The 22578-nt window shown below is 40.5% G+C and overlaps 13 non-coding genes across 13 annotated transcripts; all 13 read left to right on the forward strand.

The window, feature by feature from the left end:
* Positions 1–1315: 1315 nt before the first annotated feature.
* Positions 1316–1388, forward strand: TRNAK-UUU (transfer RNA lysine (anticodon UUU)). Its single transcript has one exon. It is a non-coding gene; the product is annotated as a tRNA-Lys (tRNA).
* Positions 1389–2604: 1216 nt separating this feature from the next.
* Positions 2605–2677, forward strand: TRNAK-UUU (transfer RNA lysine (anticodon UUU)). Its single transcript has one exon. It is a non-coding gene; the product is annotated as a tRNA-Lys (tRNA).
* Positions 2678–3988: 1311 nt separating this feature from the next.
* TRNAK-UUU (transfer RNA lysine (anticodon UUU)) lies at positions 3989–4061 on the forward strand. The gene has a single exon. It is a non-coding gene; the product is annotated as a tRNA-Lys (tRNA).
* A 1333-nt stretch (positions 4062–5394) lies between these two features.
* TRNAK-UUU (transfer RNA lysine (anticodon UUU)) lies at positions 5395–5467 on the forward strand. The gene has a single exon. It is a non-coding gene; the product is annotated as a tRNA-Lys (tRNA).
* A 1333-nt stretch (positions 5468–6800) lies between these two features.
* On the forward strand, positions 6801–6873 carry TRNAK-UUU (transfer RNA lysine (anticodon UUU)). Its single transcript has one exon. It is a non-coding gene; the product is annotated as a tRNA-Lys (tRNA).
* A 1333-nt stretch (positions 6874–8206) lies between these two features.
* On the forward strand, positions 8207–8279 carry TRNAK-UUU (transfer RNA lysine (anticodon UUU)). Its single transcript has one exon. It is a non-coding gene; the product is annotated as a tRNA-Lys (tRNA).
* Positions 8280–11019: 2740 nt separating this feature from the next.
* TRNAK-UUU (transfer RNA lysine (anticodon UUU)) lies at positions 11020–11092 on the forward strand. The gene has a single exon. It is a non-coding gene; the product is annotated as a tRNA-Lys (tRNA).
* A 1322-nt stretch (positions 11093–12414) lies between these two features.
* On the forward strand, positions 12415–12487 carry TRNAK-UUU (transfer RNA lysine (anticodon UUU)). The gene has a single exon. It is a non-coding gene; the product is annotated as a tRNA-Lys (tRNA).
* Positions 12488–15260: 2773 nt separating this feature from the next.
* TRNAK-UUU (transfer RNA lysine (anticodon UUU)) lies at positions 15261–15333 on the forward strand. The gene has a single exon. It is a non-coding gene; the product is annotated as a tRNA-Lys (tRNA).
* A 1216-nt stretch (positions 15334–16549) lies between these two features.
* On the forward strand, positions 16550–16622 carry TRNAK-UUU (transfer RNA lysine (anticodon UUU)). Its single transcript has one exon. It is a non-coding gene; the product is annotated as a tRNA-Lys (tRNA).
* Positions 16623–17933: 1311 nt separating this feature from the next.
* Positions 17934–18006, forward strand: TRNAK-UUU (transfer RNA lysine (anticodon UUU)). Its single transcript has one exon. It is a non-coding gene; the product is annotated as a tRNA-Lys (tRNA).
* Positions 18007–19339: 1333 nt separating this feature from the next.
* TRNAK-UUU (transfer RNA lysine (anticodon UUU)) lies at positions 19340–19412 on the forward strand. Its single transcript has one exon. It is a non-coding gene; the product is annotated as a tRNA-Lys (tRNA).
* Positions 19413–22185: 2773 nt separating this feature from the next.
* TRNAK-UUU (transfer RNA lysine (anticodon UUU)) lies at positions 22186–22258 on the forward strand. Its single transcript has one exon. It is a non-coding gene; the product is annotated as a tRNA-Lys (tRNA).
* Positions 22259–22578: the final 320 nt, after the last annotated feature.

A 22578-nucleotide genomic window follows, 5' to 3' on the forward strand; every position in this document is an offset into this window, starting at 1 on the left:
TAATGTTATAGGTAATAGGTGAGGTCATCATGGGGGTACAATGTGGGTGCAATGTGGGTGCAACAACTACAATACCCAGAGAGATTAGCAAAAAAGTATTATTTTGTCTAGAAACTGAGGGGTGATCTCATAACCATGTATAAGTATATAAGGGGACAATACAAATATCTCTCCGAGGATCTGTTTATACCAAGGAAGGTGACGGTCACAAGGGGGCATTCTCTGCATCTGGAGGAGAGAAGGTTTTTCCACCAACATAGAAAAGGATTCTTTACTGGTAGGGCAGGGAGAATCTGGAATTCCTTGTCTGAGGAGGTGGGGATGGCGAACTCAGTCAAGGGGTTCAAGAGAGGCCCGGATGTCTTCCTGGAGCGTAACAATATTGTATCTTGCAGTTATTAGGTTCTTTAGAAGGACGTAGATCTGGGGATTTCTTCTGACGGAATATAGGCTGAACTGGACGGACAAATGTCTTTTTTCGGCCTTGCTAACTACAGCTCTGGCAAAAATTAAGAGACCACTGCAAAATCTTCAGTTTGTCTTAATTTTCTCTTTATAGGTATATTTTTGAGTAAAATGTAAATTGCTCTTATATTCTATAAACTACTGACAACATGTCTTCGAATTTCCAAGCACTAAATTTTGTACTTATTTTCAGAAAATGAAAAATGGTCAAAATAGCAAAAAAAATGCAGTGCTTGCAGACCTCAAATAATGCTACGAAAACAAGTTCATAATTATTTAGAAACAACAATACTAATGTTTTATCTCAGGAAGAGTTCAGAAATCAATATTTTGTGGAATAACCATGATTTTTAATCACAGCTTTCATGTGTCTTGGCATGCTTTCCACCAGTCTTTCACACTGCTTTTGGGTGACATTATGCCACTCCTGGTACAAAAATTTAAGCAGTTCTTCTTTGTTTGATGGCTTGTGACTATCCATCTTCCTCACATTCAAGAGGTTTTCAATGGGGTTCAGGTTTGGAGATTGGGCTGGCCATGACAGCGATTTGAGCTAGTGTTCCTTCATCCACACGTTGGTTTACCTAGCCGTGTGGCATGGTGCATTGTTCTGCTGGAAAAGCCAGTCCTCAGAGTTGGGGAACGTTTCCTGAGCAGAAGGAATCAACTATTTTTCCAGGATAACCTTGTATGTGGCTTGATTCACATGTCCTTCGCAAAGATTAACCTGCCCAATTCAAGCCTGGAAATTATGATTTTTGTGGAACTAGAGCAAGTCCAAAAAGGGGCAACAAAATTTAGTAACGGGATGAAAGAATTACGGTACCCAGCGAGATTATCAATGTAGAGAGCCCGGATAGCTCAGTCGGTAGAGCATCAGACTTTTAATCTGAGGGTCCAGGGTTCAAGTCCCTGTTCGGGCGTAAGGTTTTAATAAATGGTAATGTTATAGGTAATAGGTGAGGTCATCATGTGGGTGCAACAACTACAATACCCAGAGAGATTAGCAAAAAAGTATTATTTTGTCTAGAAACTGAGGGGTGATCTCATAACCATGTATAAGTATATAAGGGGACAATACAAATATCTCTCCGAGGATCTGTTTATACCAAGGAAGGTGACGGTCACAAGGGGGCATTCTCTGCATCTGGAGGAGAGAAGGTTTTTCCACCAACATAGAAAAGGATTCTTTACTGGTAGGGCAGGGAGAATCTGGAATTCCTTGTCTGAGGAGGTGGGGATGGCGAACTCAGTCAAGGGGTTCAAGAGAGGCCCGGATGTCTTCCTGGAGCGTAACAATATTGTATCTTGCAGTTATTAGGTTCTTTAGAAGGACGTAGATCTGGGGATTTCTTCTGACGGAATATAGGCTGAACTGGACGGACAAATGTCTTTTTTCGGCCTTGCTAACTACAGCTCTGGCAAAAATTAAGAGACCATGTCTTCGAATTTCCAAGCACTAAATTTTGTACTTATTTTCAGAAAATGAAAAATGGTCAAAATAGCAAAAAAAATGCAGTGCTTGCCGACCTCAAATAATGCTACGAAAACAAGTTCATAATTATTTAGAAACAACAATACTAATGTTTTATCTCAGGAAGAGTTCAGAAATCAATATTTTGTGGAATAACCATGATTTTTAATCACAGCTTTCATGTGTCTTGGCATGCTTTCCACCAGTCTTTCACACTGCTTTTGGGTGACATTATGCCACTCCTGGTACAAAAATTTAAGCAGTTCTTCTTTGTTTGATGGCTTGTGACTATCCATCTTCCTCACATTCAAGAGGTTTTCAATGGGGTTCAGGTTTGGAGATTGGGCTGGCCATGACAGCGATTTGAGCTAGTGTTCCTTCATCCACACGTTGGTTTACCTAGCCGTGTGGCATGGTGCATTGTTCTGCTGGAAAAGCCAGTCCTCAGAGTTGGGGAACGTTTCCTGAGCAGAAGGAATCAACTATTTTTCCAGGATAACCTTGTATGTGGCTTGATTCACATGTCCTTCGCAAAGATTAACCTGCCCAATTCAAGCCTGGAAATTATGATTTTTGTGGAACTAGAGCAAGTCCAAAAAGGGGCAACAAAATTTAGTAACGGGATGGAAGAATTACGGTACCCAGCGAGATTATCAATGTAGAGAGCCCGGATAGCTCAGTCGGTAGAGCATCAGACTTTTAATCTGAGGGTCCAGGGTTCAAGTCCCTGTTCGGGCGTAAGGTTTTAATAAATGGTAATGTTATAGGTAATAGGTGAGGTCATCATGTGGGTGCAACAACTACAATACCCAGAGAGATTAGCAAAAAAGTATTATTTTGTCTAGAAACTGAGGGGTGATCTCATAACCATGTATAAGTATATAAGGGGACAATACAAATATCTCTCCGAGGATCTGTTTATACCAAGGAAGGTGACGGTCACAAGGGGGCATTCTCTGCATCTGGAGGAGAGAAGGTTTTTCCACCAACATAGAAAAGGATTCTTTACTGGTAGGGCAGGGAGAATCTGGAATTCCTTGTCTGAGGAGGTGGGGATGGCGAACTCAGTCAAGGGGTTCAAGAGAGGCCCGGATGTCTTCCTGGAGCGTAACAATATTGTATCTTGCAGTTATTAGGTTCTTTAGAAGGACGTAGATCTGGGGATTTCTTCTGACGGAATATAGGCTGAACTGGACGGACAAATGTCTTTTTTCGGCCTTGCTAACTACAGCTCTGGCAAAAATTAAGAGACCACTGCAAAATCTTCAGTTTGTCTTAATTTTCTCTTTATAGGTATATTTTTGAGTAAAATGTAAATTGCTCTTATATTCTATAAACTACTGACAACATGTCTTCGAATTTCCAAGCACTAAATTTTGTACTTATTTTCAGAAAATGAAAAATGGTCAAAATAGCAAAAAAAATGCAGTGCTTGCAGACCTCAAATAATGCTACGAAAACAAGTTCATAATTATTTAGAAACAACAATACTAATGTTTTATCTCAGGAAGAGTTCAGAAATCAATATTTTGTGGAATAACCATGATTTTTAATCACAGCTTTCATGTGTCTTGGCATGCTTTCCACCAGTCTTTCACACTGCTTTTGGGTGACATTATGCCACTCCTGGTACAAAAATTTAAGCAGTTCTTCTTTGTTTGATGGCTTGTGACTATCCATCTTCCTCACATTCAAGAGGTTTTCAATGGGGTTCAGGTTTGGAGATTGGGCTGGCCATGACAGCGATTTGAGCTAGTGTTCCTTCATCCACACGTTGGTTTACCTAGCCGTGTGGCATGGTGCATTGTTCTGCTGGAAAAGCCAGTCCTCAGAGTTGGGGAACGTTTCCTGAGCAGAAGGAATCAACTATTTTTCCAGGATAACCTTGTATGTGGCTTGATTCACATGTCCTTCGCAAAGATTAACCTGCCCAATTCAAGCCTGGAAATTATGATTTTTGTGGAACTAGAGCAAGTCCAAAAAGGGGCAACAAAATTTAGTAACGGGATGAAAGAATTACGGTACCCAGCGAGATTATCAATGTAGAGAGCCCGGATAGCTCAGTCGGTAGAGCATCAGACTTTTAATCTGAGGGTCCAGGGTTCAAGTCCCTGTTCGGGCGTAAGGTTTTAATGAATGGTAATGTTATAGGTAATAGGTGAGGTCATCATGGGGGTACAATGTGGGTGCAATGTGGGTGCAACAACTACAATACCCAGAGAGATTAGCAAAAAAGTATTATTTTGTCTAGAAACTGAGGGGTGATCTCATAACCATGTATAAGTATATAAGGGGACAATACAAATATCTCTCCGAGGATCTGTTTATACCAAGGAAGGTGACGGTCACAAGGGGGCATTCTCTGCATCTGGAGGAGAGAAGGTTTTTCCACCAACATAGAAAAGGATTCTTTACTGGTAGGGCAGGGAGAATCTGGAATTCCTTGTCTGAGGAGGTGGGGATGGCGAACTCAGTCAAGGGGTTCAAGAGAGGCCCGGATGTCTTCCTGGAGCGTAACAATATTGTATCTTGCAGTTATTAGGTTCTTTAGAAGGACGTAGATCTGGGGATTTCTTCTGACGGAATATAGGCTGAACTGGACGGACAAATGTCTTTTTTCGGCCTTGCTAACTACAGCTCTGGCAAAAATTAAGAGACCACTGCAAAATCTTCAGTTTGTCTTAATTTTCTCTTTATAGGTATATTTTTGAGTAAAATGTAAATTGCTCTTATATTCTATAAACTACTGACAACATGTCTTCGAATTTCCAAGCACTAAATTTTGTACTTATTTTCAGAAAATGAAAAATGGTCAAAATAGCAAAAAAAATGCAGTGCTTGCAGACCTCAAATAATGCTACGAAAACAAGTTCATAATTATTTAGAAACAACAATACTAATGTTTTATCTCAGGAAGAGTTCAGAAATCAATATTTTGTGGAATAACCATGATTTTTAATCACAGCTTTCATGTGTCTTGGCATGCTTTCCACCAGTCTTTCACACTGCTTTTGGGTGACATTATGCCACTCCTGGTACAAAAATTTAAGCAGTTCTTCTTTGTTTGATGGCTTGTGACTATCCATCTTCCTCACATTCAAGAGGTTTTCAATGGGGTTCAGGTTTGGAGATTGGGCTGGCCATGACAGCGATTTGAGCTAGTGTTCCTTCATCCACACGTTGGTTTACCTAGCCGTGTGGCATGGTGCATTGTTCTGCTGGAAAAGCCAGTCCTCAGAGTTGGGGAACGTTTCCTGAGCAGAAGGAATCAACTATTTTTCCAGGATAACCTTGTATGTGGCTTGATTCACATGTCCTTCGCAAAGATTAACCTGCCCAATTCAAGCCTGGAAATTATGATTTTTGTGGAACTAGAGCAAGTCCAAAAAGGGGCAACAAAATTTAGTAACGGGATGGAAGAATTACGGTACCCAGCGAGATTATCAATGTAGAGAGCCCGGATAGCTCAGTCGGTAGAGCATCAGACTTTTAATCTGAGGGTCCAGGGTTCAAGTCCCTGTTCGGGCGTAAGGTTTTAATAAATGGTAATGTTATAGGTAATAGGTGAGGTCATCATGGGGGTACAATGTGGGTGCAATGTGGGTGCAACAACTACAATACCCAGAGAGATTAGCAAAAAAGTATTATTTTGTCTAGAAACTGAGGGGTGATCTCATAACCATGTATAAGTATATAAGGGGACAATACAAATATCTCTCCGAGGATCTGTTTATACCAAGGAAGGTGACGGTCACAAGGGGGCATTCTCTGCATCTGGAGGAGAGAAGGTTTTTCCACCAACATAGAAAAGGATTCTTTACTGGTAGGGCAGGGAGAATCTGGAATTCCTTGTCTGAGGAGGTGGGGATGGCGAACTCAGTCAAGGGGTTCAAGAGAGGCCCGGATGTCTTCCTGGAGCGTAACAATATTGTATCTTGCAGTTATTAGGTTCTTTAGAAGGACGTAGATCTGGGGATTTCTTCTGACGGAATATAGGCTGAACTGGACGGACAAATGTCTTTTTTCGGCCTTGCTAACTACAGCTCTGGCAAAAATTAAGAGACCACTGCAAAATCTTCAGTTTGTCTTAATTTTCTCTTTATAGGTATATTTTTGAGTAAAATGTAAATTGCTCTTATATTCTATAAACTACTGACAACATGTCTTCGAATTTCCAAGCACTAAATTTTGTACTTATTTTCAGAAAATGAAAAATGGTCAAAATAGCAAAAAAAATGCAGTGCTTGCAGACCTCAAATAATGCTACGAAAACAAGTTCATAATTATTTAGAAACAACAATACTAATGTTTTATCTCAGGAAGAGTTCAGAAATCAATATTTTGTGGAATAACCATGATTTTTAATCACAGCTTTCATGTGTCTTGGCATGCTTTCCACCAGTCTTTCACACTGCTTTTGGGTGACATTATGCCACTCCTGGTACAAAAATTTAAGCAGTTCTTCTTTGTTTGATGGCTTGTGACTATCCATCTTCCTCACATTCAAGAGGTTTTCAATGGGGTTCAGGTTTGGAGATTGGGCTGGCCATGACAGCGATTTGAGCTAGTGTTCCTTCATCCACACGTTGGTTTACCTAGCCGTGTGGCATGGTGCATTGTTCTGCTGGAAAAGCCAGTCCTCAGAGTTGGGGAACGTTTCCTGAGCAGAAGGAATCAACTATTTTTCCAGGATAACCTTGTATGTGGCTTGATTCACATGTCCTTCGCAAAGATTAACCTGCCCAATTCAAGCCTGGAAATTATGATTTTTGTGGAACTAGAGCAAGTCCAAAAAGGGGCAACAAAATTTAGTAACGGGATGGAAGAATTACGGTACCCAGCGAGATTATCAATGTAGAGAGCGCGGATAGCTCAGTCGGTAGAGCATCAGACTTTTAATCTGAGGGTCCAGGGTTCAAGTCCCTGTTCGGGCGTAAGGTTTTAATAAATGGTAATGTTATAGGTAATAGGTGAGGTCATCATGGGGGTACAATGTGGGTGCAATGTGGGTGCAACAACTACAATACCCAGAGAGATTAGCAAAAAAGTATTATTTTGTCTAGAAACTGAGGGGTGATCTCATAACCATGTATAAGTATATAAGGGGACAATACAAATATCTCTCCGAGGATCTGTTTATACCAAGGAAGGTGACGGTCACAAGGGGGCATTCTCTGCATCTGGAGGAGAGAAGGTTTTTCCACCAACATAGAAAAGGATTCTTTACTGGTAGGGCAGGGAGAATCTGGAATTCCTTGTCTGAGGAGGTGGGGATGGCGAACTCAGTCAAGGGGTTCAAGAGAGGCCCGGATGTCTTCCTGGAGCGTAACAATATTGTATCTTGCAGTTATTAGGTTCTTTAGAAGGACGTAGATCTGGGGATTTCTTCTGACGGAATATAGGCTGAACTGGACGGACAAATGTCTTTTTTCGGCCTTGCTAACTACAGCTCTGGCAAAAATTAAGAGACCACTGCAAAATCTTCAGTTTGTCTTAATTTTCTCTTTATAGGTATATTTTTGAGTAAAATGTAAATTGCTCTTATATTCTATAAACTACTGACAACATGTCTTCGAATTTCCAAGCACTAAATTTTGTACTTATTTTCAGAAAATGAAAAATGGTCAAAATAGCAAAAAAAATGCAGTGCTTGCAGACCTCAAATAATGCTACGAAAACAAGTTCATAATTATTTAGAAACAACAATACTAATGTTTTATCTCAGGAAGAGTTCAGAAATCAATATTTTGTGGAATAACCATGATTTTTAATCACAGCTTTCATGTGTCTTGGCATGCTTTCCACCAGTCTTTCACACTGCTTTTGGGTGACATTATGCCACTCCTGGTACAAAAATTTAAGCAGTTCTTCTTTGTTTGATGGCTTGTGACTATCCATCTTCCTCACATTCAAGAGGTTTTCAATGGGGTTCAGGTTTGGAGATTGGGCTGGCCATGACAGCGATTTGAGCTAGTGTTCCTTCATCCACACGTTGGTTTACCTAGCCGTGTGGCATGGTGCATTGTTCTGCTGGAAAAGCCAGTCCTCAGAGTTGGGGAACGTTTCCTGAGCAGAAGGAATCAACTATTTTTCCAGGATAACCTTGTATGTGGCTTGATTCACATGTCCTTCGCAAAGATTAACCTGCCCAATTCAAGCCTGGAAATTATGATTTTTGTGGAACTAGAGCAAGTCCAAAAAGGGGCAACAAAATTTAGTAACGGGATGGAAGAATTACGGTACCCAGCGAGATTATCAATGTAGAGAGCCCGGATAGCTCAGTCGGTAGAGCATCAGACTTTTAATCTGAGGGTCCAGGGTTCAAGTCCCTGTTCGGGCGTAAGGTTTTAATAAATGGTAATGTTATAGGTAATAGGTGAGGTCATCATGGGGGTACAATGTGGGTGCAACAACTACAATACCCAGAGAGATTAGCAAAAAAGTATTATTTTGTCTAGAAACTGAGGGGTGATCTCATAACCATGTATAAGTATATAAGGGGACAATACAAATATCTCTCCGAGGATCTGTTTATACCAAGGAAGGTGACGGTCACAAGGGGGCATTCTCTGCATCTGGAGGAGAGAAGGTTTTTCCACCAACATAGAAAAGGATTCTTTACTGGTAGGGCAGGGAGAATCTGGAATTCCTTGTCTGAGGAGGTGGGGATGGCGAACTCAGTCAAGGGGTTCAAGAGAGGCCCGGATGTCTTCCTGGAGCGTAACAATATTGTATCTTGCAGTTATTAGGTTCTTTAGAAGGACGTAGATCTGGGGATTTCTTCTGACGGAATATAGGCTGAACTGGACGGACAAATGTCTTTTTTCGGCCTTGCTAACTACAGCTCTGGCAAAAATTAAGAGACCACTGCAAAATCTTCAGTTTGTCTTAATTTTCTCTTTATAGGTATATTTTTGAGTAAAATGTAAATTGCTCTTATATTCTATAAACTACTGACAACATGTCTTCGAATTTCCAAGCACTAAATTTTGTACTTATTTTCAGAAAATGAAAAATGGTCAAAATAGCAAAAAAAATGCAGTGCTTGCAGACCTCAAATAATGCTACGAAAACAAGTTCATAATTATTTAGAAACAACAATACTAATGTTTTATCTCAGGAAGAGTTCAGAAATCAATATTTTGTGGAATAACCATGATTTTTAATCACAGCTTTCATGTGTCTTGGCATGCTTTCCACCAGTCTTTCACACTGCTTTTGGGTGACATTATGCCACTCCTGGTACAAAAATTTAAGCAGTTCTTCTTTGTTTGATGGCTTGTGACTATCCATCTTCCTCACATTCAAGAGGTTTTCAATGGGGTTCAGGTTTGGAGATTGGGCTGGCCATGACAGCGATTTGAGCTAGTGTTCCTTCATCCACACGTTGGTTTACCTAGCCGTGTGGCATGGTGCATTGTTCTGCTGGAAAAGCCAGTCCTCAGAGTTGGGGAACGTTTCCTGAGCAGAAGGAATCAACTATTTTTCCAGGATAACCTTGTATGTGGCTTGATTCACATGTCCTTCGCAAAGATTAACCTGCCCAATTCAAGCCTGGAAATTATGATTTTTGTGGAACTAGAGCAAGTCCAAAAAGGGGCAACAAAATTTAGTAACGGGATGGAAGAATTACGGTACCCAGCGAGATTATCAATGTAGAGAGCCCGGATAGCTCAGTCGGTAGAGCATCAGACTTTTAATCAGGTTCAAGTCCCTGTTCGGGCGTAAGGTTTTATTAAATGGTAATGTTATAGGTAATAAATGGTAATGTTATAGGTAATAGGTGAGGTCATCATGGGGGTACAATGTGGGTGCAATGTGGGTGCAACAACTACAATACCCAGAGAGATTAGCAAAAAAGTATTATTTTGTCTAGAAACTGAGGGGTGATCTCATAACCATGTATAAGTATATAAGGGGACAATACAAATATCTCTCCGAGGATCTGTTTATACCAAGGAAGGTGACGGTCACAAGGGGGCATTCTCTGCATCTGGAGGAGAGAAGGTTTTTCCACCAACATAGAAAAGGATTCTTTACTGGTAGGGCAGGGAGAATCTGGAATTCCTTGTCTGAGGAGGTGGGGATGGCGAACTCAGTCAAGGGGTTCAAGAGAGGCCCGGATGTCTTCCTGGAGCGTAACAATATTGTATCTTGCAGTTATTAGGTTCTTTAGAAGGACGTAGATCTGGGGATTTCTTCTGACGGAATATAGGCTGAACTGGACGGACAAATGTCTTTTTTCGGCCTTGCTAACTACAGCTCTGGCAAAAATTAAGAGACCACTGCAAAATCTTCAGTTTGTCTTAATTTTCTCTTTATAGGTATATTTTTGAGTAAAATGTAAATTGCTCTTATATTCTATAAACTACTGACAACATGTCTTCGAATTTCCAAGCACTAAATTTTGTACTTATTTTCAGAAAATGAAAAATGGTCAAAATAGCAAAAAAAATGCAGTGCTTGCAGACCTCAAATAATGCTACGAAAACAAGTTCATAATTATTTAGAAACAACAATACTAATGTTTTATCTCAGGAAGAGTTCAGAAATCAATATTTTGTGGAATAACCATGATTTTTAATCACAGCTTTCATGTGTCTTGGCATGCTTTCCACCAGTCTTTCACACTGCTTTTGGGTGACATTATGCCACTCCTGGTACAAAAATTTAAGCAGTTCTTCTTTGTTTGATGGCTTGTGACTATCCATCTTCCTCACATTCAAGAGGTTTTCAATGGGGTTCAGGTTTGGAGATTGGGCTGGCCATGACAGCGATTTGAGCTAGTGTTCCTTCATCCACACGTTGGTTTACCTAGCCGTGTGGCATGGTGCATTGTTCTGCTGGAAAAGCCAGTCCTCAGAGTTGGGGAACGTTTCCTGAGCAGAAGGAATCAACTATTTTTCCAGGATAACCTTGTATGTGGCTTGATTCACATGTCCTTCGCAAAGATTAACCTGCCCAATTCAAGCCTGGAAATTATGATTTTTGTGGAACTAGAGCAAGTCCAAAAAGGGGCAACAAAATTTAGTAACGGGATGGAAGAATTACGGTACCCAGCGAGATTATCAATGTAGAGAGCCCGGATAGCTCAGTCGGTAGAGCATCAGACTTTTAATCTGAGGGTCCAGGGTTCAAGTCCCTGTTCGGGCGTAAGGTTTTAATAAATGGTAATGTTATAGGTAATAGGTGAGGTCATCATGGGGGTACAATGTGGGTGCAACAACTACAATACCCAGAGAGATTAGCAAAAAAGTATTATTTTGTCTAGAAACTGAGGGGTGATCTCATAACCATGTATAAGTATATAAGGGGACAATACAAATATCTCTCCGAGGATCTGTTTATACCAAGGAAGGTGACGGTCACAAGGGGGCATTCTCTGCATCTGGAGGAGAGAAGGTTTTTCCACCAACATAGAAAAGGATTCTTTACTGGTAGGGCAGGGAGAATCTGGAATTCCTTGTCTGAGGAGGTGGGGATGGCGAACTCAGTCAAGGGGTTCAAGAGAGGCCCGGATGTCTTCCTGGAGCGTAACAATATTGTATCTTGCAGTTATTAGGTTCTTTAGAAGGACGTAGATCTGGGGATTTCTTCTGACGGAATATAGGCTGAACTGGACGGACAAATGTCTTTTTTCGGCCTTGCTAACTACAGCTCTGGCAAAAATTAAGAGACCACTGCAAAATCTTCAGTTTGTCTTAATTTTCTCTTTATAGGTATATTTTTGAGTAAAATGTAAATTGCTCTTATATTCTATAAACTACTGACAACATGTCTTCGAATTTCCAAGCACTAAATTTTGTACTTATTTTCAGAAAATGAAAAATGGTCAAAATAGCAAAAAAAATGCAGTGCTTGCAGACCTCAAATAATGCTACGAAAACAAGTTCATAATTATTTAGAAACAACAATACTAATGTTTTATCTCAGGAAGAGTTCAGAAATCAATATTTTGTGGAATAACCATGATTTTTAATCACAGCTTTCATGTGTCTTGGCATGCTTTCCACCAGTCTTTCACACTGCTTTTGGGTGACATTATGCCACTCCTGGTACAAAAATTTAAGCAGTTCTTCTTTGTTTGATGGCTTGTGACTATCCATCTTCCTCACATTCAAGAGGTTTTCAATGGGGTTCAGGTTTGGAGATTGGGCTGGCCATGACAGCGATTTGAGCTAGTGTTCCTTCATCCACACGTTGGTTTACCTAGCCGTGTGGCATGGTGCATTGTTCTGCTGGAAAAGCCAGTCCTCAGAGTTGGGGAACGTTTCCTGAGCAGAAGGAATCAACTATTTTTCCAGGATAACCTTGTATGTGGCTTGATTCACATGTCCTTCGCAAAGATTAACCTGCCCAATTCAAGCCTGGAAATTATGATTTTTGTGGAACTAGAGCAAGTCCAAAAAGGGGCAACAAAATTTAGTAACGGGATAGAAGAATTACGGTACCCAGCGAGATTATCAATGTAGAGATCCCGGATAGCTCAGTCGGTAGAGCATCAGACTTTTAATCTGAGGGTCCAGGGTTCAAGTCCCTGTTCGGGCGTAAGGTTTTATTAAATGGTAATGTTATAGGTAATAAATGGTAATGTTATAGGTAATAGGTGAGGTCATCATGGGGGTACAATGTGGGTGCAATGTGGGTGCAACAACTACAATACCCAGAGAGATTAGCAAAAAAGTATTATTTTGTCTAGAAACTGAGGGGTGATCTCATAACCATGTATAAGTATATAAGGGGACAATACAAATATCTCTCCGAGGATCTGTTTATACCAAGGAAGGTGACGGTCACAAGGGGGCATTCTCTGCATCTGGAGGAGAGAAGGTTTTTCCACCAACATAGAAAAGGATTCTTTACTGGTAGGGCAGGGAGAATCTGGAATTCCTTGTCTGAGGAGGTGGGGATGGCGAACTCAGTCAAGGGGTTCAAGAGAGGCCCGGATGTCTTCCTGGAGCGTAACAATATTGTATCTTGCAGTTATTAGGTTCTTTAGAAGGACGTAGATCTGGGGATTTCTTCTGACGGAATATAGGCTGAACTGGACGGACAAATGTCTTTTTTCGGCCTTGCTAACTACAGCTCTGGCAAAAATTAAGAGACCACTGCAAAATCTTCAGTTTGTCTTAATTTTCTCTTTATAGGTATATTTTTGAGTAAAATGTAAATTGCTCTTATATTCTATAAACTACTGACAACATGTCTTCGAATTTCCAAGCACTAAATTTTGTACTTATTTTCAGAAAATGAAAAATGGTCAAAATAGCAAAAAAAATGCAGTGCTTGCAGACCTCAAATAATGCTACGAAAACAAGTTCATAATTATTTAGAAACAACAATACTAATGTTTTATCTCAGGAAGAGTTCAGAAATCAATATTTTGTGGAATAACCATGATTTTTAATCACAGCTTTCATGTGTCTTGGCATGCTTTCCACCAGTCTTTCACACTGCTTTTGGGTGACATTATGCCACTCCTGGTACAAAAATTTAAGCAGTTCTTCTTTGTTTGATGGCTTGTGACTATCCATCTTCCTCACATTCAAGAGGTTTTCAATGGGGTTCAGGTTTGGAGATTGGGCTGGCCATGACAGCGATTTGAGCTAGTGTTCCTTCATCCACACGTTGGTTTACCTAGCCGTGTGGCATGGTGCATTGTTCTGCTGGAAAAGCCAGTCCTCAGAGTTGGGGAACGTTTCCTGAGCAGAAGGAATCAACTATTTTTCCAGGATAACCTTGTATGTGGCTTGATTCACATGTCCTTCGCAAAGATTAACCTGCCCAATTCAAGCCTGGAAATTATGATTTTTGTGGAACTAGAGCAAGTCCAAAAAGGGGCAACAAAATTTAGTAACGGGATGGAAGAATTACGGTACCCAGCGAGATTATCAATGTAGAGAGCCCGGATAGCTCAGTCGGTAGAGCATCAGACTTTTAATCAGGTTCAAGTCCCTGTTCGGGCGTAAGGTTTTATTAAATGGTAATGTTATAGGTAATAAATGGTAATGTTATAGGTAATAGGTGAGGTCATCATGGGGGTACAATGTGGGTGCAATGTGGGTGCAACAACTACAATACCCAGAGAGATTAGCAAAAAAGTATTATTTTGTCTAGAAACTGAGGGGTGATCTCATAACCATGTATAAGTATATAAGGGGACAATACAAATATCTCTCCGAGGATCTGTTTATACCAAGGAAGGTGACGGTCACAAGGGGGCATTCTCTGCATCTGGAGGAGAGAAGGTTTTTCCACCAACATAGAAAAGGATTCTTTACTGGTAGGGCAGGGAGAATCTGGAATTCCTTGTCTGAGGAGGTGGGGATGGCGAACTCAGTCAAGGGGTTCAAGAGAGGCCCTGATGTCTTCCTGGAGCGTAACAATATTGTATCTTGCAGTTATTAGGTTCTTTAGAAGGACGTAGATCTGGGGATTTCTTCTGACGGAATATAGGCTGAACTGGACGGACAAATGTCTTTTTTCGGCCTTGCTAACTACAGCTCTGGCAAAAATTAAGAGACCACTGCAAAATCTTCAGTTTGTCTTAATTTTCTCTTTATAGGTATATTTTTGAGTAAAATGTAAATTGCTCTTATATTCTATAAACTACTGACAACATGTCTTCGAATTTCCAAGCACTAAATTTTGTACTTATTTTCAGAAAATGAAAAATGGTCAAAATAGCAAAAAAAATGCAGTGCTTGCAGACCTCAAATAATGCTACGAAAACAAGTTCATAATTATTTAGAAACAACAATACTAATGTTTTATCTCAGGAAGAGTTCAGAAATCAATATTTTGTGGAATAACCATGATTTTTAATCACAGCTTTCATGTGTCTTGGCATGCTTTCCACCAGTCTTTCACACTGCTTTTGGGTGACATTATGCCACTCCTGGTACAAAAATTTAAGCAGTTCTTCTTTGTTTGATGGCTTGTGACTATCCATCTTCCTCACATTCAAGAGGTTTTCAATGGGGTTCAGGTTTGGAGATTGGGCTGGCCATGACAGCGATTTGAGCTAGTGTTCCTTCATCCACACGTTGGTTTACCTAGCCGTGTGGCATGGTGCATTGTTCTGCTGGAAAAGCCAGTCCTCAGAGTTGGGGAACGTTTCCTGAGCAGAAGGAATCAACTATTTTTCCAGGATAACCTTGTATGTGGCTTGATTCACATGTCCTTCGCAAAGATTAACCTGCCCAATTCAAGCCTGGAAATTATGATTTTTGTGGAACTAGAGCAAGTCCAAAAAGGGGCAACAAAATTTAGTAACGGGATGGAAGAATTACGGTACCCAGCGAGATTATCAATGTAGAGAGCCCGGATAGCTCAGTCGGTAGAGCATCAGACTTTTAATCTGAGGGTCCAGGGTTCAAGTCCCTGTTCGGGCGTAAGGTTTTAATAAATGGTAATGTTATAGGTAATAGGTGAGGTCATCATGTGGGTGCAACAACTACAATACCCAGAGAGATTAGCAAAAAAGTATTATTTTGTCTAGAAACTGAGGGGTGATCTCATAACCATGTATAAGTATATAAGGGGACAATACAAATATCTCTCCGAGGATCTGTTTATACCAAGGAAGGTGACGGTCACAAGGGGGCATTCTCTGCATCTGGAGGAGAGAAGGTTTTTCCACCAACATAGAAAAGGATTCTTTACTGGTAGGGCAGGGAGAATCTGGAATTCCTTGTCTGAGGAGGTGGGGATGGCGAACTCAGTCAAGGGGTTCAAGAGAGGCCCGGATGTCTTCCTGGAGCGTAACAATATTGTATCTTGCAGTTATTAGGTTCTTTAGAAGGACGTAGATCTGGGGATTTCTTCTGACGGAATATAGGCTGAACTGGACGGACAAATGTCTTTTTTCGGCCTTGCTAACTACAGCTCTGGCAAAAATTAAGAGACCATGTCTTCGAATTTCCAAGCACTAAATTTTGTACTTATTTTCAGAAAATGAAAAATGGTCAAAATAGCAAAAAAAATGCAGTGCTTGCCGACCTCAAATAATGCTACGAAAACAAGTTCATAATTATTTAGAAACAACAATACTAATGTTTTATCTCAGGAAGAGTTCAGAAATCAATATTTTGTGGAATAACCATGATTTTTAATCACAGCTTTCATGTGTCTTGGCATGCTTTCCACCAGTCTTTCACACTGCTTTTGGGTGACATTATGCCACTCCTGGTACAAAAATTTAAGCAGTTCTTCTTTGTTTGATGGCTTGTGACTATCCATCTTCCTCACATTCAAGAGGTTTTCAATGGGGTTCAGGTTTGGAGATTGGGCTGGCCATGACAGCGATTTGAGCTAGTGTTCCTTCATCCACACGTTGGTTTACCTAGCCGTGTGGCATGGTGCATTGTTCTGCTGGAAAAGCCAGTCCTCAGAGTTGGGGAACGTTTCCTGAGCAGAAGGAATCAACTATTTTTCCAGGATAACCTTGTATGTGGCTTGATTCACATGTCCTTCGCAAAGATTAACCTGCCCAATTCAAGCCTGGAAATTATGATTTTTGTGGAACTAGAGCAAGTCCAAAAAGGGGCAACAAAATTTAGTAACGGGATGGAAGAATTACGGTACCCAGCGAGATTATCAATGTAGAGAGCCCGGATAGCTCAGTCGGTAGAGCATCAGACTTTTAATCTGAGGGTCCAGGGTTCAAGTCCCTGTTCGGGCGTAAGGTTTTAATAAATGGTAATGTTATAGGTAATAGGTGAGGTCATCATGTGGGTGCAACAACTACAATACCCAGAGAGATTAGCAAAAAAGTATTATTTTGTCTAGAAACTGAGGGGTGATCTCATAACCATGTATAAGTATATAAGGGGACAATACAAATATCTCTCCGAGGATCTGTTTATACCAAGGAAGGTGACGGTCACAAGGGGGCATTCTCTGCATCTGGAGGAGAGAAGGTTTTTCCACCAACATAGAAAAGGATTCTTTACTGGTAGGGCAGGGAGAATCTGGAATTCCTTGTCTGAGGAGGTGGGGATGGCGAACTCAGTCAAGGGGTTCAAGAGAGGCCCGGATGTCTTCCTGGAGCGTAACAATATTGTATCTTGCAGTTATTAGGTTCTTTAGAAGGACGTAGATCTGGGGATTTCTTCTGACGGAATATAGGCTGAACTGGACGGACAAATGTCTTTTTTCGGCCTTGCTAACTACAGCTCTGGCAAAAATTAAGAGACCACTGCAAAATCTTCAGTTTGTCTTAATTTTCTCTTTATAGGTATATTTTTGAGTAAAATGTAAATTGCTCTTATATTCTATAAACTACTGACAACATGTCTTCGAATTTCCAAGCACTAAATTTTGTACTTATTTTCAGAAAATGAAAAATGGTCAAAATAGCAAAAAAAATGCAGTGCTTGCAGACCTCAAATAATGCTACGAAAACAAGTTCATAATTATTTAGAAACAACAATACTAATGTTTTATCTCAGGAAGAGTTCAGAAATCAATATTTTGTGGAATAACCATGATTTTTAATCACAGCTTTCATGTGTCTTGGCATGCTTTCCACCAGTCTTTCACACTGCTTTTGGGTGACATTATGCCACTCCTGGTACAAAAATTTAAGCAGTTCTTCTTTGTTTGATGGCTTGTGACTATCCATCTTCCTCACATTCAAGAGGTTTTCAATGGGGTTCAGGTTTGGAGATTGGGCTGGCCATGACAGCGATTTGAGCTAGTGTTCCTTCATCCACACGTTGGTTTACCTAGCCGTGTGGCATGGTGCATTGTTCTGCTGGAAAAGCCAGTCCTCAGAGTTGGGGAACGTTTCCTGAGCAGAAGGAATCAACTATTTTTCCAGGATAACCTTGTATGTGGCTTGATTCACATGTCCTTCGCAAAGATTAACCTGCCCAATTCAAGCCTGGAAATTATGATTTTTGTGGAACTAGAGCAAGTCCAAAAAGGGGCAACAAAATTTAGTAACGGGATGAAAGAATTACGGTACCCAGCGAGATTATCAATGTAGAGAGCCCGGATAGCTCAGTCGGTAGAGCATCAGACTTTTAATCTGAGGGTCCAGGGTTCAAGTCCCTGTTCGGGCGTAAGGTTTTAATGAATGGTAATGTTATAGGTAATAGGTGAGGTCATCATGGGGGTACAATGTGGGTGCAATGTGGGTGCAACAACTACAATACCCAGAGAGATTAGCAAAAAAGTATTATTTTGTCTAGAAACTGAGGGGTGATCTCATAACCATGTATAAGTATATAAGGGGACAATACAAATATCTCTCCGAGGATCTGTTTATACCAAGGAAGGTGACGGTCACAAGGGGGCATTCTCTGCATCTGGAGGAGAGAAGGTTTTTCCACCAACATAGAAAAGGATTCTTTACTGGTAGGGCAGGGAGAATCTGGAATTCCTTGTCTGAGGAGGTGGGGATGGCGAACTCAGTCAAGGGGTTCAAGAGAGGCCCGGATGTCTTCCTGGAGCGTAACAATATTGTATCTTGCAGTTATTAGGTTCTTTAGAAGGACGTAGATCTGGGGATTTCTTCTGACGGAATATAGGCTGAACTGGACGGACAAATGTCTTTTTTCGGCCTTGCTAACTACAGCTCTGGCAAAAATTAAGAGACCACTGCAAAATCTTCAGTTTGTCTTAATTTTCTCTTTATAGGTATATTTTTGAGTAAAATGTAAATTGCTCTTATATTCTATAAACTACTGACAACATGTCTTCGAATTTCCAAGCACTAAATTTTGTACTTATTTTCAGAAAATGAAAAATGGTCAAAATAGCAAAAAAAATGCAGTGCTTGCAGACCTCAAATAATGCTACGAAAACAAGTTCATAATTATTTAGAAACAACAATACTAATGTTTTATCTCAGGAAGAGTTCAGAAATCAATATTTTGTGGAATAACCATGATTTTTAATCACAGCTTTCATGTGTCTTGGCATGCTTTCCACCAGTCTTTCACACTGCTTTTGGGTGACATTATGCCACTCCTGGTACAAAAATTTAAGCAGTTCTTCTTTGTTTGATGGCTTGTGACTATCCATCTTCCTCACATTCAAGAGGTTTTCAATGGGGTTCAGGTTTGGAGATTGGGCTGGCCATGACAGCGATTTGAGCTAGTGTTCCTTCATCCACACGTTGGTTTACCTAGCCGTGTGGCATGGTGCATTGTTCTGCTGGAAAAGCCAGTCCTCAGAGTTGGGGAACGTTTCCTGAGCAGAAGGAATCAACTATTTTTCCAGGATAACCTTGTATGTGGCTTGATTCACATGTCCTTCGCAAAGATTAACCTGCCCAATTCAAGCCTGGAAATTATGATTTTTGTGGAACTAGAGCAAGTCCAAAAAGGGGCAACAAAATTTAGTAACGGGATAGAAGAATTACGGTACCCAGCGAGATTATCAATGTAGAGATCCCGGATAGCTCAGTCGGTAGAGCATCAGACTTTTAATCTGAGGGTCCAGGGTTCAAGTCCCTGTTCGGGCGTAAGGTTTTATTAAATGGTAATGTTATAGGTAATAAATGGTAATGTTATAGGTAATAGGTGAGGTCATCATGGGGGTACAATGTGGGTGCAATGTGGGTGCAACAACTACAATACCCAGAGAGATTAGCAAAAAAGTATTATTTTGTCTAGAAACTGAGGGGTGATCTCATAACCATGTATAAGTATATAAGGGGACAATACAAATATCTCTCCGAGGATCTGTTTATACCAAGGAAGGTGACGGTCACAAGGGGGCATTCTCTGCATCTGGAGGAGAGAAGGTTTTTCCACCAACATAGAAAAGGATTCTTTACTGGTAGGGCAGGGAGAATCTGGAATTCCTTGTCTGAGGAGGTGGGGATGGCGAACTCAGTCAAGGGGTTCAAGAGAGGCCCGGATGTCTTCCTGGAGCGTAACAATATTGTATCTTGCAGTTATTAGGTTCTTTAGAAGGACGTAGATCTGGGGATTTCTTCTGACGGAATATAGGCTGAACTGGACGGACAAATGTCTTTTTTCGGCCTTGCTAACTACAGCTCTGGCAAAAATTAAGAGACCACTGCAAAATCTTCAGTTTGTCTTAATTTTCTCTTTATAGGTATATTTTTGAGTAAAATGTAAATTGCTCTTATATTCTATAAACTACTGACAACATGTCTTCGAATTTCCAAGCACTAAATTTTGTACTTATTTTCAGAAAATGAAAAATGGTCAAAATAGCAAAAAAAATGCAGTGCTTGCAGACCTCAAATAATGCTACGAAAACAAGTTCATAATTATTTAGAAACAACAATACTAATGTTTTATCTCAGGAAGAGTTCAGAAATCAATATTTTGTGGAATAACCATGATTTTTAATCACAGCTTTCATGTGTCTTGGCATGCTTTCCACCAGTCTTTCACACTGCTTTTGGGTGACATTATGCCACTCCTGGTACAAAAATTTAAGCAGTTCTTCTTTGTTTGATGGCTTGTGACTATCCATCTTCCTCACATTCAAGAGGTTTTCAATGGGGTTCAGGTTTGGAGATTGGGCTGGCCATGACAGCGATTTGAGCTAGTGTTCCTTCATCCACACGTTGGTTTACCTAGCCGTGTGGCATGGTGCATTGTTCTGCTGGAAAAGCCAGTCCTCAGAGTTGGGGAACGTTTCCTGAGCAGAAGGAATCAACTATTTTTCCAGGATAACCTTGTATGTGGCTTGATTCACATGTCCTTCGCAAAGATTAACCTGCCCAATTCAAGCCTGGAAATTATGATTTTTGTGGAACTAGAGCAAGTCCAAAAAGGGGCAACAAAATTTAGTAACGGGATGGAAGAATTACGGTACCCAGCGAGATTATCAATGTAGAGAGCCCGGATAGCTCAGTCGGTAGAGCATCAGACTTTTAATCAGGTTCAAGTCCCTGTTCGGGCGTAAGGTTTTATTAAATGGTAATGTTATAGGTAATAAATGGTAATGTTATAGGTAATAGGTGAGGTCATCATGGGGGTACAATGTGGGTGCAATGTGGGTGCAACAACTACAATACCCAGAGAGATTAGCAAAAAAGTATTATTTTGTCTAGAAACTGAGGGGTGATCTCATAACCATGTATAAGTATATAAGGGGACAATACAAATATCTCTCCGAGGATCTGTTTATACCAAGGAAGGTGACGGTCACAAGGGGGCATTCTCTGCATCTGGAGGAGAGAAGGTTTTTCCACCAACATAGAAAAGGATTCTTTACTGGTAGGGCAGGGAGAATCTGGAATTCCTTGTCTGAGGAGGTGGGGATGGCGAACTCAGTCAAGGGGTTCAAGAGAGGCCCTGATGTCTTCCTGGAGCGTAACAATATTGTATCTTGCAGTTATTAGGTTCTTTAGAAGGACGTAGATCTGGGGATTTCTTCTGACGGAATATAGGCTGAACTGGACGGACAAATGTCTTTTTTCGGCCTTGCTAACTACAGCTCTGGCAAAAATTAAGAGACCACTGCAAAATCTTCAGTTTGTCTTAATTTTCTCTTTATAGGTATATTTTTGAGTAAAATGTAAATTGCTCTTATATTCTATAAACTACTGACAACATGTCTTCGAATTTCCAAGCACTAAATTTTGTACTTATTTTCAGAAAATGAAAAATGGTCAAAATAGCAAAAAAAATGCAGTGCTTGCAGACCTCAAATAATGCTACGAAAACAAGTTCATAATTATTTAGAAACAACAATACTAATGTTTTATCTCAGGAAGAGTTCAGAAATCAATATTTTGTGGAATAACCATGATTTTTAATCACAGCTTTCATGTGTCTTGGCATGCTTTCCACCAGTCTTTCACACTGCTTTTGGGTGACATTATGCCACTCCTGGTACAAAAATTTAAGCAGTTCTTCTTTGTTTGATGGCTTGTGACTATCCATCTTCCTCACATTCAAGAGGTTTTCAATGGGGTTCAGGTTTGGAGATTGGGCTGGCCATGACAGCGATTTGAGCTAGTGTTCCTTCATCCACACGTTGGTTTACCTAGCCGTGTGGCATGGTGCATTGTTCTGCTGGAAAAGCCAGTCCTCAGAGTTGGGGAACGTTTCCTGAGCAGAAGGAATCAACTATTTTTCCAGGATAACCTTGTATGTGGCTTGATTCACATGTCCTTCGCAAAGATTAACCTGCCCAATTCAAGCCTGGAAATTATGATTTTTGTGGAACTAGAGCAAGTCCAAAAAGGGGCAACAAAATTTAGTAACGGGATGGAAGAATTACGGTACCCAGCGAGATTATCAATGTAGAGAGCCTGGATAGCTCAGTCGGTAGAGCATCAGACTTTTAATCTGAGGGTCCAGGGTTCAAGTCCCTGTTCGGGCGTAAGGTTTTAATAAATGGTAATGTTATAGGTAATAGGTGAGGTCATCATGTGGGTGCAACAACTACAATACCCAGAGAGATTAGCAAAAAAGTATTATTTTGTCTAGAAACTGAGGGGTGATCTCATAACCATGTATAAGTATATAAGGGGACAATACAAATATCTCTCCGAGGATCTGTTTATACCAAGGAAGGTGACGGTCACAAGGGGGCATTCTCTGCATCTGGAGGAGAGAAGGTTTTTCCACCAACATAGAAAAGGATTCTTTACTGGTAGGGCAGGGAGAATCTGGAATTCCTTGTCTGAGGAGGTGGGGATG

This window comes from Dendrobates tinctorius, unplaced genomic scaffold (assembly GCF_039654945.1).
Source record: "Dendrobates tinctorius isolate UK_male_01 unplaced genomic scaffold, ASM3965494v1 ptg000099l, whole genome shotgun sequence".
Classification (NCBI taxonomy): Eukaryota; Metazoa; Chordata; class Amphibia; order Anura; family Dendrobatidae; genus Dendrobates; species Dendrobates tinctorius.